We start from the raw sequence: 16,644 nt of genomic DNA on the forward strand, positions 1-16,644 counted from the left end.
GTGATTTTTATAAAAGTTCTCTCCTAATTCTCGTTCTCGACGAGGTATATACGTCCTTGAATTTTCAACTCAACAATCATTTACATCTTCCTTCTAAAATTCGAAACATTTAGAGCTTGACGATAATCAAGAAAGTATCCAAATTGTTTTTCTCTTGAAAAAATGTTGTTCTTTTAACCATTACATACATTTCCATCATGGAACTTCTTTCATCCTCTGCTGCTATTCTTTTCCATGCATCGAAATAAAAACATAGGAAAAGACTGAATGTTATCAATCTGATTAATCCAATGATGAAGGGTTTCTTCTCTATCGAAACAATACTGTACACCATCTGCATTTTGAATTATCAATCTAGAACCTTTCAAATACATCTCTGAAAATCTGCAATTCTCTTCAACACAAAACTTCTGGATCGAAAATGATCGAAAATGCTTCTCTGTTTTGTTTTTGTGTGAATATTTTCGGCGGGAACATATCGAATGTTTTATTGTTCGAATCTAACGTTCGAATTAGATTTTCGAATAAAAACATTCGAAACTACACAGAAGAAAGAAGCAAGGCGGAAGTAAGTTTTAAAACAAAAACAAAAATAAATTTATATCAGGACAATTTTTTTGAGTCGACAATAAATTAGTTATCACATGACTTCTCGTGCAATACTCGATATTTTACTCGTTCCGAGATTTTACCGATATTTTTCCTCGCCTAAAGGCTCGGAAAGATATTACGGAAAAATCTCGGAACTCGTAAAATATTTCTCGTATTGCACTCGAAGTCATGCGATAACTAGTACATATTGGGAATGAAGGCATTTCATGATTATTATTCCAAGTTGAGCTATCAGGGCAAACGGTATCAACCCTTAGATATTCTTACTACAAAAGTGGTATTGAAATCGCCCTCCCCTACCTTCGGGTAGACAGCTATCGAAAAAGGAGCCTCCGATTGTGGTAATACCTAATAATTGGTACTTACAAGTGGACGTGTTAACGAGAACGAAGGAGGCAGTGATGGTGAAGGAGATCAACAACATAAAGATTGAAACCACCATCCGCACAAAACGAGAACATCTAAAGAAAGGAATGTTTGGGATATTAATGATAGAATATTTTTTCCGATTTTTGGTAAATCTTTGTCTTCCGTTGCAGAATTACCTTGTTTGATTTAAGACAGCATATTTCAAGCGACTCACTCTGCCGATAAGGTGGATGCATTCATCGATTAAGAGTATCGATTTCTTACTTGAGAAAACTATTGTCGAATTGATTGAAATCGCTTTAAAATGACGAGCCCTATAATCAGAGCGTTGCTCATTTTTTTCGTTCGAAATCTCTCGTAGAATGAGAACGAACGAAGCTATTCTCTATAATTCGGGAAATTCGATGAGGTCAAAAAAAAAAAGAAGCTTTCTCTCTGTGTACGCTAAATGAAATCCGATAAACTCAAAATTTCTTACTTGTGAAAGAGGAAGACGTTAAGGATCATTATGAACATGTTGGGTCCCATTGAACCAACGGAAAAATAATTCTGAAAAGTACTCTCCAAGTTTGGCTTGTTCTTCAACTTGGCTGAAAAGTACTAAAAGAAAGAGAGCAGTATATGATGTCATTGATCTACGAATTTGTATTTATAGGTGCTGTTATTGAGCCTTGATATTAAAGCCTCTGACCCAGCTTTGTTCCACAATTTCAATAAAACGAATATGACCTAGCACTGTGTTATCATAGTAGGCTGTCAAGGTTCCATCCTTTGCCATAAGTTTTTTTTCGAAGCGTTTTGATAAAGAAAAAACAATTGCTGACGTCAGCATATTTCAGTAAAAATGAATACTTTGCATTTTTGCTGACCCTACCAACCCAAAAAAAACAAATTTTCTTTCATCGTTATACACTGTTAAAGGTGAAAAGCTGTTGCCTACTTGAAATAACTCAAGATTTACTTTCTATGATGAGGTTATCGAAATAGGGTAAAATTATTGAGGTTGCTTTAAAGATTTTTGATTTTGGAGAAAGTTAAACCCTCTGACTATGCCAATTTCATTTTCTATATCAAAAGGTTTTAAAGTTATCAGTCAGACAGAGAATCACAAGTTGTGTTTTTTATGACACATATATATTTCAACTGACCAGAAGACCGCGAGATTAGTACCCCCCATTAAAATTAGAAGTTCTCTACACAGTACAATACAAGATAGCGAATATCAGAAAAGAGAGGATTTCAAATAGATGACTTACTGCGTTGGCGGTGATGAAGAAATTCCATGGCAACAGCGTCGTGCATCCAAGTAAATAGAAAATTTGATATGCTATGTGGTACCTGTAGGAAAAAATTTGTATGTTTTAAAAAAGAAATTCTTCCAATTTTGCTCTACATCTTCCATGGACATTGGTAGATTTTATTCCTTCATTGTCTTTGTGGTGGGTCTAAGACCATGTTCAGACGTTACGGTTCCGTTTCGCTCCGGTGTGATTTTCGTTACGGATCGAGAGTGTTCCCATTAGTTTCGGAACGTTTCGGAACAAGAAAACGGAGCAGTTCCGTTCTGATGAAAATAGAGGAGTGAAACCGTTTCGATCTGTTTTGCTTTGTAACGTCTTCTTTTGACGTATTGAATTTTGACGTTCACGCTTGTTTCGGAACCGTTTCGTTTTGGAGCGATGAAACGGAACCGTAACGTCTGAACATGGTCCAAATTAACATCCTTTCTAAGGATTTCGGGTCTGCTCCTCAACACCCGTTATATTGGGAAAAACTAAGATTTCGTGATTTCGCTAAGAGGTAGCAAACTCAAAAAGCCCTATATTCTAACAATTTTTGGCTTCGATAGCCTCGAACTATCAAAATTATCCCTAACGCTTGATATGTCTACTCTCGGATACCTAATAGCCGGGGGGTTGGAATAAGCGGAGGGTTTGGAAAAAATCTCAAAACTTAATAAGCCGGGGGTTGGAATGAAAATGTCCTGGTTGGAAAATCTTCGAAAAAGAAGCTAATGCAGTAGAATTAGGGCAAAAGAGGGAACTTTCAAAAAAATTTCCCAAAAATCAATAAGCGGTTTGGAATAAGAATGTCCTGGGTGGAAAGTTTTCTAAAAAATTAATTAGCGGCCCCCTCCCTCGGCTATTAGGTACCCGAGATTACTCACCTATCTTGAGGTACCTTCCGTTCACAGGTGCTCATTTTCTCATCAGAGAACTCAACGCCATTGTTTGCTTCCCTCTCTCACGAAAAGTTGGAAAGAATTCACAGTTCCTTTCCAAAAACTATTTGACGTCATATATATTTATATGGTTGGTGGCTTGACGTTAGAATTTTTGATGTTATATAGTGCTTCAGATAATTATTTTATCAATTTCGCCTTAGCGAAAGTATTACCAGTGAACTGTTATCAGATAGAATAATATCTCACTTTGGCTACTTCATCATCTATTCAGAGTCCCTTTGTTAAAAGTGATTATTGGTCGTAAAAACAGTTTCTCAAAATCTGATGGTAGATAGAAATCTCTTTATAAGGGTATGTTTGCACGTTATTTTTTAGTTTTGGAAAACGATTGATATTTCCAAATCTATTTTAGCTTACAATCTGGAATTTTAGGAGCTGAAATTTAGTGATTCCATCGATTTTAACTCCTAAAATTAAAAAATCAATTTTAGTCTATACAGAAAGAATAACTAATTTAGGTGAAAACTTGACACCCGAATTTCTGTTCTTAGAAGTGCGTTTTTAAATAGTTTTCAACACTGGTGAATCTATAAAATAACCTGATTTCAAATATGTAATTCTTATTTGCATTGAGGGGACCGAAGTGCCCGAAATTTCCAGTTAAAAACAATCAAATTATGTGCATAATTTTTTGAGAATTCAAAAGAATCCAATCAAGCATGAGAATATGTAATTAAAATACGATAAGAACAAAGAAATGACATTATCATTGCACACGTGCAAATTAATTCCCATTGCAACTAAGGGACCCCTTACAGACACGCTTCATATTGAGGAAAAAAGCATGAATTCATTTAATTCTATCTGATAATAATTCTATGGTAATTACAATCAGCATTCTGCGGCGGCGAGGAAAAAATTTATTCTATCTGATAATAATTCTATGGTATTACAATCAGCATTCTGCGGCAGTGAGGAAAAAAATTAGAAAACGAAAGTACTGGATACGGTGGACGAACTCACTAAAATTAATTTACAAATTACACGCTCATATAACCACGGACGATTTTCGCGGATTACGTCATATATCTTTGTGTCTTTAGCTTCACAGTTTGGATTTTTCCTTTATTTTCTTATAAGCATATACTTTATAAGAATCAAATCAATAACTCTTGATAGATGGTGATATACTCTTCGGGAATTAGTTCTTACAAAGTAAACAAGGGATGGCGCGTAATATAAGCATATTTATTTTTGTTACAAGCATATACTTTATGAGAATCAAATCAATAACTCTTGATAGATGGTGATATACCCTTCGGGAATTAGTTCTTACAAAGTAAACAAGGGATGGTGCACAATATGAGCATATTTATTTTTCTTATAAGCATTACTCTTGTCTCCCGAATAGACCCCCCCCCGCTAATTGTTAAAAGAAAAAAATCCATCCCCCCGTTCTTATTAAGACCCCCCCCCCCCCCGCTGATTAAATTCGAATAATTCAATATTTTATTACAGTGTAGATAGACCTTAAACTTGTTAAAATTTTCCTTTTTGTTAGTATTGGTTCTTATTTTACGTGTTTATTTGCTAAAGTTTCTTTTTTGTTGTTGAAATTTTCCTACACCCCTGCTTATTCGGACCCCCCATCTATTCGGGAGACAGGAGTAACTTCATAAGAATCAAATCAATAACTCTTGAAATACGGTGGTTCTTAAGAATTAAACAACCATTGTTCTTAAGTTGGTTAATTTTTTTAGCGATTTTGAGCCTCGTTGTTCTTATAAAATTGTTTCATCAAGGCTCGATGTAAAGTAGATTTCAGATTAGCTTCCATCTCTACTTCTTTTTTTTCCCGTGCAGTTTTAACTTTAGGCGAAATTTTCGACTTCAAGTCGTCTTGTCGTTTTATATAGCGAAAGTATTACGATAGTCTTTCTGTGTGGCGAGAAAATTTTTTGGGCGCAAATTATGGCGTGGGCGTTTGGCTGCGGGCGTACTACGGCCAATATTATAAAGGTGGACTCACTCACAAAGATAAAAAACAGCGCTTTTCTTGATAGTTAAAATACTCTAGTGCAAGACGTGTAACCAAGCCTTGTAAACATTCATCTTCATCATGAGAACTTTTTAATGGCTGCTGCTGTATAACTTTTTATCATGTTTTCTTATGTTTTATGGTCTTTTGTAGAGTATTTGAAGAGGTTTATTATTCGTTTACTACTAAGTATTTTATGTTTGTGTAGTTAGTGAATGCACCAATAAATTGATAATGCTCAGTAAAGTAGTACTACAGAAAGAGTTAATTTTACACAACAACATAACCAGACGATCTCAATCGAACGGAATCGACGATCGAACCAGTCGAACCAAATCGAACGCAATCGACCGATTGAAATTCGATTGTCGAACGCAATCGAATCTCAATCGAATATTACCGCAATTTTCAGATTGATGTTCGATTGCGTTCGATCGTCGATTCATTGACCCCCGGATTGTTCATCGCATAATTTCTACGGGAAATCGAAAGTAATTTCATTCGGCTTGTGATGTTTGAGAGCTTGGATGTTGGGAAGCTACAAGAATAAAGCCAGACGATCTCAATCGAACGGAATCGATGATCGAACCAGTCGAACAACAATCGAATCAATCGAATATTACCCAGAATTTTGATGTTCGATTGCGTTCGATTTGGTTCGACTGGTTCGATCGTCGATTCCGTTCGATTGAGATCGTCTGGACATAAACCCTCTTCTTCAAAAAACTACAAACAGCACAGGTATGATATTTTTTTCCTTTTTTCACCAGATAGTTATGTGTTTAATGTTAACCAATTGTGATGTAAGTTTGATGACAGTTTTTTATCTGATGAAGTTTGATTGTTGTTCGATGAGTTTGGATTAAGAAAAAGTTCCAGCTTTTCCTCCCCGATGCCAGCGCCAGGCGATGATGTCAACCTAACTCTATCAAACCAATTTTGGTAATCGAACCATCAAATTTCATCAAACGAAATCCAACAATAGGTGTTAGATTTATGGAACCTGATCGAACAGTAATTGAACTTTACCGGAAAATCTTCAGTTTGATGTTTGATTATATCGCAGTTCGATTAAGTTCGATCAGTGTTTTTGGTTGTTTTTGTAGCTCAAATGGTTCCAGTTATTGCTAGCGGAACAGCTCAATCGAACACATGGTTCGGTAATCGAACAGTTCGATTGACATCGCCTGGCCGATGGGGTGATAGATATTGGCCTGCTCTTTAAGGTTTCAGCGTGGGTGTCTGCTAATAAGCCGTCAAAGTGTAAAAAGAATGGGCAACAAGGTACCGTCAACTGCTCTAACTTGGGACGATTGGTCGAAACATGGGACTGTTGCATATCTGGTCTGTATTTTCACTTACTGTAAAATCGAAAGAGAAATCATGTATTTTTAAATACGCCGTTCCTTAACTCAAATCAAATGACTTTGGATGTTCGGTGAAATGGTGGCCGTATTGCCGTTCCATGTTTTGTCAGATAGTCCCAAGTTAGAGCAGTTGACAGTAATAAATCAAACTAATTGAGCTTCAATCAAACTTCACCGATCTTGATACCCTTTTGCTAATCAGGATTTTCATTTTGAATCATTAAAAACTCTAGTGGTACCGTTGTTTTGTATGAGATTCCCTTTTCCGCACTCTGGAATCTTTCCCCTATATCTATTTTAAGGGATAACTGGCAAGAGATTGGGGTGGGTTTGTTTTAATGGGATGCAGTTAGACCAGTAAAAGGAGTCATTGTTGTGATTTGCTAGAAGGGCCATTAATCGATTACGTATAATATTGATTCTTTCACTGTTTTTAGCATTTACTGCTTTCACTGGTGTGTAAACATTTATTTTATGATTTTATGAAATATTTACTGTCAACCTAGAAATAATTAATATTAAAGGTCTCTATTATAGCATTGGAAAATAATTGAAGATTGAAAATAATTGCATCACTTTCAGTGAGGTTTAGTCAATTTGTATCTGGTGGGAAAATTTGAGTGACAGGGGGTGGTAAATAAATCCCCATATTCTATCTTGACCGAAGTCTGTATCCTTAAGTTACGAGCTTTTCTTAATATATTTTTATATGGATTATTGCGTTGAGATTTTGGAAAATCTCAAAGAGTATTATTTCTTTAAAGTTGGCTAGTTTTTACCCTGCCATTTTCTAGTTCAGAAGCTAGAGCTCAACTACACAACTGCTTTTTGCCTTTAGTGGCCTCTTGATTGTCCATGGAGTCAACTGATGCTTGTCTGAAGGTTAGACCTGCTGTCCGGGGGGTTAGACCTACTGTCTATGGGTCAAAAGTCACAGGGTAAATTTCCAAAAAATGTTAAATCCTCAAACCCCCCTCCCCTCCAAAATATTCTGCAATATTCAAATTTGTTCTGGAAAAGCCCAATGATTTTGATGGTGGTGCACCATCATTCATATCAGAAAGATTGTATACAACAGATTTTTCTGACTAATGTAGCTGTTTTCTCAATTTTAGAAATATTCTACTGTTTATAGAAAGAAGTTGACATAAACTTTGCGCAAGTGAAATCACAAGTGACTTATTATCAAAGCACAAAATGAAGTTTCTGGCATCAAAGAATGAAAAGCTCATTTTTTCTTCTTTATTTTCAAAAAATTTGGAAATTTTTTTCTCAAGTATATTGCAGTTCTCTGATTTATTCTGAATATAAAGATCTTTTTTACGCTTATAAAAAGGAATTTTTTAGTCGCATTTTTTAAAGAACCTTTTTGTTTTTAATGGATTAAGATTTTTCATAAGAAAATAGGGTATCTACGACCTGTGTGTACAATACAATGTGTATATTTTGTGTAACGCTTCATTCAAAATCCATAATGCTGCCGGAGTCACGTTTCACGCGTCTTCGTCGTTGATGTTCTAATATTATGCGAAATTTTCGACTTTAAGTCGTCTTGTTTTATTCGTTTTATTCGTTCCAGATTATTTTTTCTGGTATTAAAATATTACAGATGAAATATATTTTGTAAAATATATTTTGCACTCAAAGTCATGCGATGATTGATAAAGTGAAGTCTCCTTTAACTTGAACTTCTATAACTCGAATATCTCCTTAACTCAAACGAGTTATATGGTCCATTCAGCTATAACTATGCCTTATAAACCTTACTCCATAACTCGAAATTTCCTTAACTCGGATAACTTTTTGTCCCCCGTGTGGTTCGAGTTCTGGAGACTCCACCGTACTTATTAGATCACTCGATCAATCTTTCAACTCTCTTACAAATCGTACAAATTAAGATTACAAATAGGAGGGCAGTAGAAAGTTATTCAAGCTATTCAATTTTTTGCTAGTTTGTCCCAAACCTATGTAACTAGATAAGATGCTTTTGCACCTCTCTTCGAAAAAATGGCTGAAAACAAATAAAAACATCAAAATTCATGAAAATTACATCAAAATGGATAAAGATCAGCCTTTCGAAGCAGCCTCATCACCTCGAGCTTGCATGCTGCCAAGACCTGGATCGATTAGGATGCAAAAATGTAAAAGATCAGTTCGTTACGAGTGCACACCGCTACCTTTGTATCAACTACAACTATTCGTGACATCCTATAACGATGGAAAAAATCAAAATATAGCCGCATTCATTCTTTTTTACCGTTCAACATTAACGATCATTGTTATGTTCAAACTGCGTGAGATAACGAAGAACCTAAGAAATAAAGTGAATGAACTTAATAAAAAGAAAGACGACGTTATGCAAAAACTGAACAACGAGGCCAACACCAACACAAAAATCCACGACTCCATCAAAAATGACCTCTTCTGGCAGGAAAATTACAAGAAATGGAGGGTCGAACTCCATTAGCTTTAAAGATAGTACGGATTTGTAGAAATTTTTTTGACTTTAAAGAATATATATACATTAACATTCAAGGCTACTGCCTTTGTCAAACGACGAGGGTGTGCCGCTAAGGTTCGAGAGAAGGCTCCTATTTTGGACTAGTCTTTTAAAAGTTCGCCAGAAAAGAGACCTTGTTTTTGAAGATTTTGTGAAGTACACGCTTCTTTTTTTATAAGAATGGTGTTTTTTCATTTTATGATGGATTTATTTATATTAATTTTTTCGTGAAAATCATCCTGAAATATTTTTACAGCATTTTTAGGGACTTTTAGGTTAGGATCTTGATTCAGACTAGATTTAACATTTAATACAAGCATCTAAAGCATAAAAAGTAGTGAGCCTTACTTGGGGGTAATTGGTAATTTATGATTGAGAATGCTCTAGAAATGATATTCTTAGCTTCAGCTGCCAAATTACATGATGATGATATTCTTGGCATATTCTTAATTTTTTGGCCAATTTCATCATGAATATTCATTCTTATAAAAAAAGCGTGTAGCTTTCACAATCATGCCCAGGGCCGATTGGGTAGAGAAAGTACCGGTAGCATGTTTCCGTACCTTCCGGTTTTTTTGCCTTAACAACTTAAAGAATGACAAATAAACAAAGATATTCATTAAATTGACATCATCTATTTCAGAATTTTAAAATGTTCGAAGAAGTAATAAAAAGTATAAAAATGGTTAAAAAAGTTGAAAATAAATTTTCCAAATACTGATTTTCATCTTCTGCATGATCCACAGCAAAAGATTTGAGTTAGTTTACACAATCAGGGAATTAGTTTCAATCCATCAAAATGTTTTCATCAACCGCCGTAAGTATCTAAATGAAAAAATATATATATATAGAAGGAGCGACAGCCGAGTTGTCTGAGCCGTTATAACTACAAAAAAGAATTAGAATTCCCGCTCCTTCCAATGTTCCGTTCAGCTCATAGATGACCGAGCCAGCTTTTCGTGACCCCGTGAAAACAATTGAAGAATGTTCTAAAAGTGTTAGGGCTATTTGCGTAAAATATCGACTCAACTATCAGAATATTAAACTTCTTAGATGCCTAGGGCTTTCAAGGTAAAAAAAGACGATAGTAGTAATAAAAACAAACTCTTTATCAGTCAAATCGAAAGTCGTCGTTGCTAACTCAAACGAATATTTTTACTGAAGGACGCGGCTGAGACCATAGTCCGTATAAAAAAAACACCGGTCTGGAAGCCTTTTGTTTCTTTCTATTGTTTCAAACTTGAACTTGCGTTGAGAAATTATTCTGTTTTGCTCACTTTTTTATCATGTGATTAACTTTTCAACCAATCCCAAGAGTAGTAGTACAGTATTTGGGAACGTGATCAAAAACTGAACAAATCGACTTTTATAATCGTTATCAACAAAGGAAAAAGTTAACAAAAATTTATAACAATAGGCTTCCAGATCAGTGTCTTTTATAAGAACTATGTTAAGACTGAGAAGAGTATATCTCAAAAAGTAGTTCCCTCATAGAGAGAAAGGTTAAAGAATAACTCACATCTGCTGATTTCGCAGGCGTGTACACATGAGTTCTTGCATATCTCAATACACCGTTGACCTTTTTTACAAGGTTTTGCATCACAAGCAGCTTGGACACATTGTCTGTTTGGGCAAACTAAAAGGAAAGGCGGGAGTAGGGTTATGAGATATGATCTCGTTTTTCATACACCTTTTCAACCGTAGCCGCCAATTGCCGCGCGGGTATTTTTTGTCCGCTTTATCCCACTAAAACCGTCCCAGTCCTTTTTTCGCACCTATAGACAATAGAAAAATGTGTCAAAAAAGGATTGGATCGAGTTTAGTGGGATAAAAGTGGCATGCGCCTGACCGCGCGACTGCGGTCAAAAAGATGTATATATTGTTAGATTTGACCTGGGATGGAGGCTTTTGAACTATATGCGTGCATTTAAAATATAAAAGGAACAGTCGAGTTTCCATAACTCGAACACGCACCTGAAAATGTAATTTTGCTCGAATTATGGAAATTTTAAAGTGAAGTTAGGTTTATGAGGCATTGTTAACTGAAGGGACTTTAAAGATTCCACCCATTATTATGTTTGCTAGCCCAGTTTGGGTCAAATTTGTTATGGCTTTTTGAGCGACTCCAATATCAAAATATGGAAATTATAATTATTTATGGTATTTTTCCCGACCATCTTTGTTGAAAGAAATTGAATGCACCAGTGCTCAAACTAGAACCCATTCCCTTTGTTGTCTTTCTTATGATTTTGATAGCACTATCTGCGCGATTTATCACGCCCATCAGTAAAATAAACCAAGTGGTACAAATAGCTCTGGGTACGACGAGATTGACCAGTGTTTTGTTAATAGAACTTACCTTTAGGTTGGCATGAGTAAGCACATCTTGAGAAATTTGGTACACATCTGTACCCGTAACGGCATCGGATTCGGGAACACGGGTTGTGATACGGACAAACTGAAAAAGGAAGGAAATATCAGTTTGAATTAGTTACGTTACCTCTGCGGCTGTAATTTTAACCCAGCTGGCAGACAACAAAGTTTCAACGTTTACACGCTTTTTTTTTTATAAGAATACACTTTATAAGAATGTCCATGATGAAAATTGCTAAAAAATTAAGAATATGCTAAGAATATCACCATCATGGAATTTTGCTACTCAAGCTAAGAATGTCATTTTTAGAGCATTTTAAATTATAAATTGCCAATTACCCCCAAATAATAAGAATGCTGTAAGAATATTTTAGGATGATTTTCCCAAAAAAGTTAAGAATATCCATGATGAAATGGATTTACACCATTCTTATAAAAAAAAAAGCGTGTATTTAAAGGTTTTGTTTTTTAAATAAGAGTGAAATGGTTTGCTTACACACAAATTTTGCGAAAACGTTTTACGAAAGAATAATAATTTATTCAATTAATGAATTTTACCTGGGCATTTTCCATCACTTTTCTTATCAACTTTTCCTTTAGTTTTGCAGAATTGATAATTCAATAAGCATTCATTGTCATAAGTCACTCCATCTGTACCGCAAACTGGTTTCAAGATTTTTGGACAAGCTTTTGAGCAAACTGTAAAGATAAAATACACGTTTTTTTTTTATAAGAACAAACTATATAAGAACATAAGGCTTCGAGGCCCAAAAATTTAAGAACATTCTAAGAACATTCTAAGGCTTTGGGGACTTAAAAACATGCATTTTCTTAAGAAATTACATCAAAATGCTCAAAAAATGCTGAAAATAAGAACATTTTAAGAACATTTTTAGGCTTCAAATCCAAAAAACTAAGAACATCCGAAGGCTTCGAAAATTTTTGACGTTCTTATAAAAAAAAACGTGTATAAGAAATTACAATTAAAGGTCGGTTGTCTTAGCCTAGCCTATATAGCCTAGCAAGCGTGTGTCTTTCCTTGGACACAGGAACGCGGGAATAGTGCTTATAAAGAGTTTTTATAAAAAATAGAAACTGCCGCGGGAGAGTGGTTTGGAAAGACAGTGAACATATAGAAAAATAGATCCTATTGCAAGTTTAAGCAGCGAAATACAACGACGTGGTTTACTAGTCTATTCAAAGAGGGTTAAAAGTCCCTATACAAATTCAAGGATGGTACCAGGGTATAACTAAAAAACAGGGTATAAATAACAACGCAATAAATATTCTTCATGAAAAGGCTGAATTTCATTTACTGCTGCTATCGTATTTTCTTTCACTCACAATGGGCATTTTTGAGCAAGTCTTCCCATCTTCCCAGCTGACACACAATGTTGTTTTAACGTTTATCTAATGTTCATATAACGTTAGATGAACGTTGAAACAACGTTGTGTGCCAAGTGGGTTACTGTTATTTTGAATAGTCATCTGAAAAGACATAACATCGAAAAAACCTCAATTTAACGTTAGATGAACGTTTCTAAGAACAGCTTCTTTATAATATTACTCACCGCATTTGGTGACACATTTTAAAGGATCATGGAAACATCTGGCGCCTTTGGAACATTTAGCTGTGGTGCAATCAACTGAACAACATTTGCCATCTTTCTTTTTCTGGATTTTTCCTTTGCTCTTACACGTGGCATATCTCAATAAGCAATCATTGTCATAAGTCACTCCATCGGTACCGCAAACTGGCTTCAAGATCTTGGGACAAGCTTTTGAACACGCTGTAGGGGAATGAACAGAATTCATAAAAATGCTTGCAAATGCCCAATAGAAAGCCATACGCCAAGGAAAGTCTTTTTGTTCTAGATGTTGGTTACTTAAAAGCTTGGAATAATATCTGAAAAATTGAATCATATGACCGACTTTCCATAATGACAATCTTCATATTTACTGTCTAAATATCACCGGGTCAAAATAGACTTTTCCAGAAAAAAATTGAATATGCGGGTGGAGGATTTTCAGTGATTTACCCCCAGGAAAAAGTGACTTTTGGCTCCCCGGATAACGGGTTTTACCGCCGGACAAGCATCAGTTGACCCCCCGGACAGAGCAAATTTACACCCCGGACAAAGGCAAATTTTGATGATTTTTCGCTACCCCCCGGACAATATATATCCTCCATCCCCATGTACGGGCATTTTCTGAAACAGGCCGATGTGCTTTCAACAAGCTGAAATCATTTCGTTATACGTATGTTCCCAAAAAACTAAGCCAACTATTTCCATGAAATCGAGGGAAAGTTTTGATTAGAACCTTACCGCATTTAGTTTTGCAGGTTCGTGGATTGTGAAAGCACCGGGCACCATTTGCACATCGGACATTGCGGCAAGTCTTTTTGCACGGACATCTTCCGTTTCTCTTCTTGGTGATCTTTCCTTTGCTTTGGCAAGTGGCGTAATTGAGGAGACATTGGTTGGCGTAGGTTACACCGTTTGATCCACACACTGGTCTGTAAATTTTTGGACAAGCTCTCGAACATCCTTAAAAGAACCAAAATTCATTATTAATTGTTGTATATGTTTGTGTGAGCATTGGATTTTAAAGTACTCTAAGTATGTAAAAGAGTTCCTTGGAGTTTTAATATAGTCTATAACCCTTAACGTTTTGACCTACTGTTTATGGTATTTTTTTTCAAATTAGAGATACGTACTGCAGAATCTTCTGCAAGTTTTCTTATCTTGGAAGCATCTAGCCTTATTCTTGCATCGTACTCCACGACAGCTTTTTCTACATGACATGAGGATTTGCAAGTCTTCTGGTTCCAGACGCATTTTCTTCGAGGTCCACACAGAGTTGTTGGACAAAGATTCTGGCAAGGACATTTGCCATCACTTTTCTTGGAGATGGGTTTACCACCGCTTTCCTGGCTTTTACAGCTTGCTACATTCAATTCGCAGGCGTTTCCATAGGTTTTACCATCAGATCCACATACTGGCTTGTATTCTTTGGTGCAGATTGTTGGACAAACTGTAAGAAAGAGATTGATTGTTTCATTTATGGGATGATTCAATTGGGATACTGAATGAGAAAGGGATTCACATTTTTTTATAACGTCTAATATTCGATAAAAACATATACTTTTGTTCTGCATAACCAACCGGCTCGACTCGATCACTTCTTCACTCGATTTGTTTATTTTGTATTGACAGAAGTGTAACGAGAGATTAAACTAAGGATTAAATATAACAAAATCCGGAGTTAAATTTCTTTGGCTTATTCGAAAGTAGATTGTAGCTGGTTTTTTTGTACGAGAGAACGCGAATAAAGCGCGGAAAAATCACAAGGGCCAAATATGGATAAATGAATTCAAGAAGTTGAACTAAAAAACTTACCACACTTAGTTTCACAGGTCTTTGGGTTATGTTGACAATTTCCATATGCACAAAACACATTGGCACACGTGATACTACAAACACAAGCAGTTGTACATTTCTTCTTATCTACAACACAATGTTTTCCTTTGCCACAATTAACGTATCTACAACTTTTGGTACAGTGTTTTGCAAGTGACAACTGCAAGACACAAAGCAAGCCCAAACTGAGCAAAAATAGTTTATGCATATTGAACTGCTGTCTCCTTGATAAAACTAGGCTGCAATAGATTGGAAAATTTATGCACCAATATCGACCGACACACCTCTACAAATTGATGTATATGCTCTCTATCTCCTCCTATTTATACCTTTATCATTTCGCTCAATTTGCGTGGGTTAGATATTCATCGAAACTGCAATATGAAAACGAGGCCATCTATCAATTTTTAATTGCACACCAAATGTGTTTTAACCTCGTTTCTAAGATCTATAACAAGGAAGTTATTATGGAATCAATCATTTTAATGTCATTTGTCGCTATTGTATATTTGTTCCATTTCTTATAAGAAATTAATATCAAAGTATTTTGTTCTTATCCAATTTATCGTCAAAGTGTATATAGGATGTCCTATGAAAATCCCTAAAACAAAGAATTTTCAATCAGACATTCAGGCCACTTGTATCTCAAAATTTTAAGTGGGATCAAATGATTACTTAGTCGGGGGAAATTGATTCCTTGTCACAAAGTCAAGGTATTTTCTTACAAAAAAAGACAATGAGATGATATATGGAGAACGTCAATAGCAGACTATATCTACTCACAATTTGATATTGTCATCGACTGTGAAAAAAACAAATATAGTTTATTGACTCAAAACCTCTAAAGACCTCTTTAGGTTTTTTATAGAAATGATAAAACTAAAATTACGCAGACATTTTTTACCATCGGCTTTAAGGATTGATTTGGTCAATTTTTCGTTTATTTGAAGCACGTACCATTGTCATGTTCTGCTATTATTTATTAGACTCGTCTAGTAAAATGGGTTAGATATCCCTATAGTTACACGTGGGTCGCTTTCCTAGTCTTTCCTAACTAGTTCTTCCCACATCGAGTCCAATAACTGTCAGTGCAAAAACTAAGTACGGCTATTTGACCTGAAATTTCTTAGGATTCAAAATCCTTTTTGAAGAGCTTCCATTCATTTTCCAGGATATGGGTTTGTGTTCACCACTCATTGAAAAATGATCTCATTATTTTCAAAATATGCTTGTTTTAGCTTTCAGCATATCTGAAAGGATTTGAAACCACAAAGGAATCGCATCGTTCCTTAAATTCCTTCCTAATTATAATTTTGAAACTTGTTGTGAAAAAGATTAATCTCTCAGCAAAAAGATTAAAAATTCGAAACACATGAATAAATTTCGAATAACAATGTTAAGCAATTCAAAGCAAAGGTTATTGAGTGAAATTTTTCTTAGAATTTAGATTTAGACTTTAAAGAATACGTCAAAACTCCAATCCACCCTCAAGACAATTTGACATTTGTTCAATTGTAATCGATCAGTAAGTAAGTCTGCAACCACAGTCGAAGGCGACCCGAAGGCTCGTCTTTTGATAGCTATCTACCGGAAGGTAGGGGGAGTCACTCTTTCTCCTTGGATTGCTCCACTTACTCTTTAAATAAACCTTCTCTTGCATTGCTGAGCGTCAAGCAGAGATACATCTAGTAAAATTTTGTAAGTCTGACCCGGCTGCAGATTAAACCAACGGCCTTGCGCACCGCAGCCAAATGCTCTACCTCTGCACTAAGAAATTC

The 16,644-nt window shown here is 35.5% G+C and overlaps 1 long non-coding RNA gene and 1 pseudogene across 2 annotated transcripts; both read right to left on the minus strand.

Moving 5' to 3' along the window:
• Nucleotides 1–1,459: 1,459 nt before the first annotated feature.
• LOC136818228 (uncharacterized) lies at nt 1,460–3,344 on the minus strand. The gene is made up of 3 exons (XR_010848216.1): nt 3,149–3,344; nt 2,238–2,319; nt 1,460–1,581 (listed from the first exon to the last, which is right to left on the minus strand). It is a non-coding gene; the product is annotated as an uncharacterized lncRNA (long non-coding RNA).
• A 6,448-nt stretch (nt 3,345–9,792) lies between these two features.
• On the minus strand, nt 9,793–15,156 carry LOC136818277 (follistatin-A-like; annotated as a pseudogene). Its single transcript, XR_010848225.1, has 8 exons — nt 14,846–15,156; nt 14,164–14,480; nt 13,772–13,993; nt 13,016–13,234; nt 12,003–12,143; nt 11,431–11,529; nt 10,591–10,707; nt 9,793–9,896 (listed from the first exon to the last, which is right to left on the minus strand). The product of XR_010848225.1 is annotated as a follistatin-A-like (transcript).
• Nucleotides 15,157–16,644: the final 1,488 nt, after the last annotated feature.

The sequence above is a fragment of the Clytia hemisphaerica genome, unplaced genomic scaffold, assembly GCF_902728285.1.
Source record: "Clytia hemisphaerica strain Z4C2 unplaced genomic scaffold, Clytia hemisphaerica genome assembly, whole genome shotgun sequence".
NCBI classification, from domain to species: domain Eukaryota; kingdom Metazoa; phylum Cnidaria; class Hydrozoa; order Leptothecata; family Clytiidae; genus Clytia; species Clytia hemisphaerica.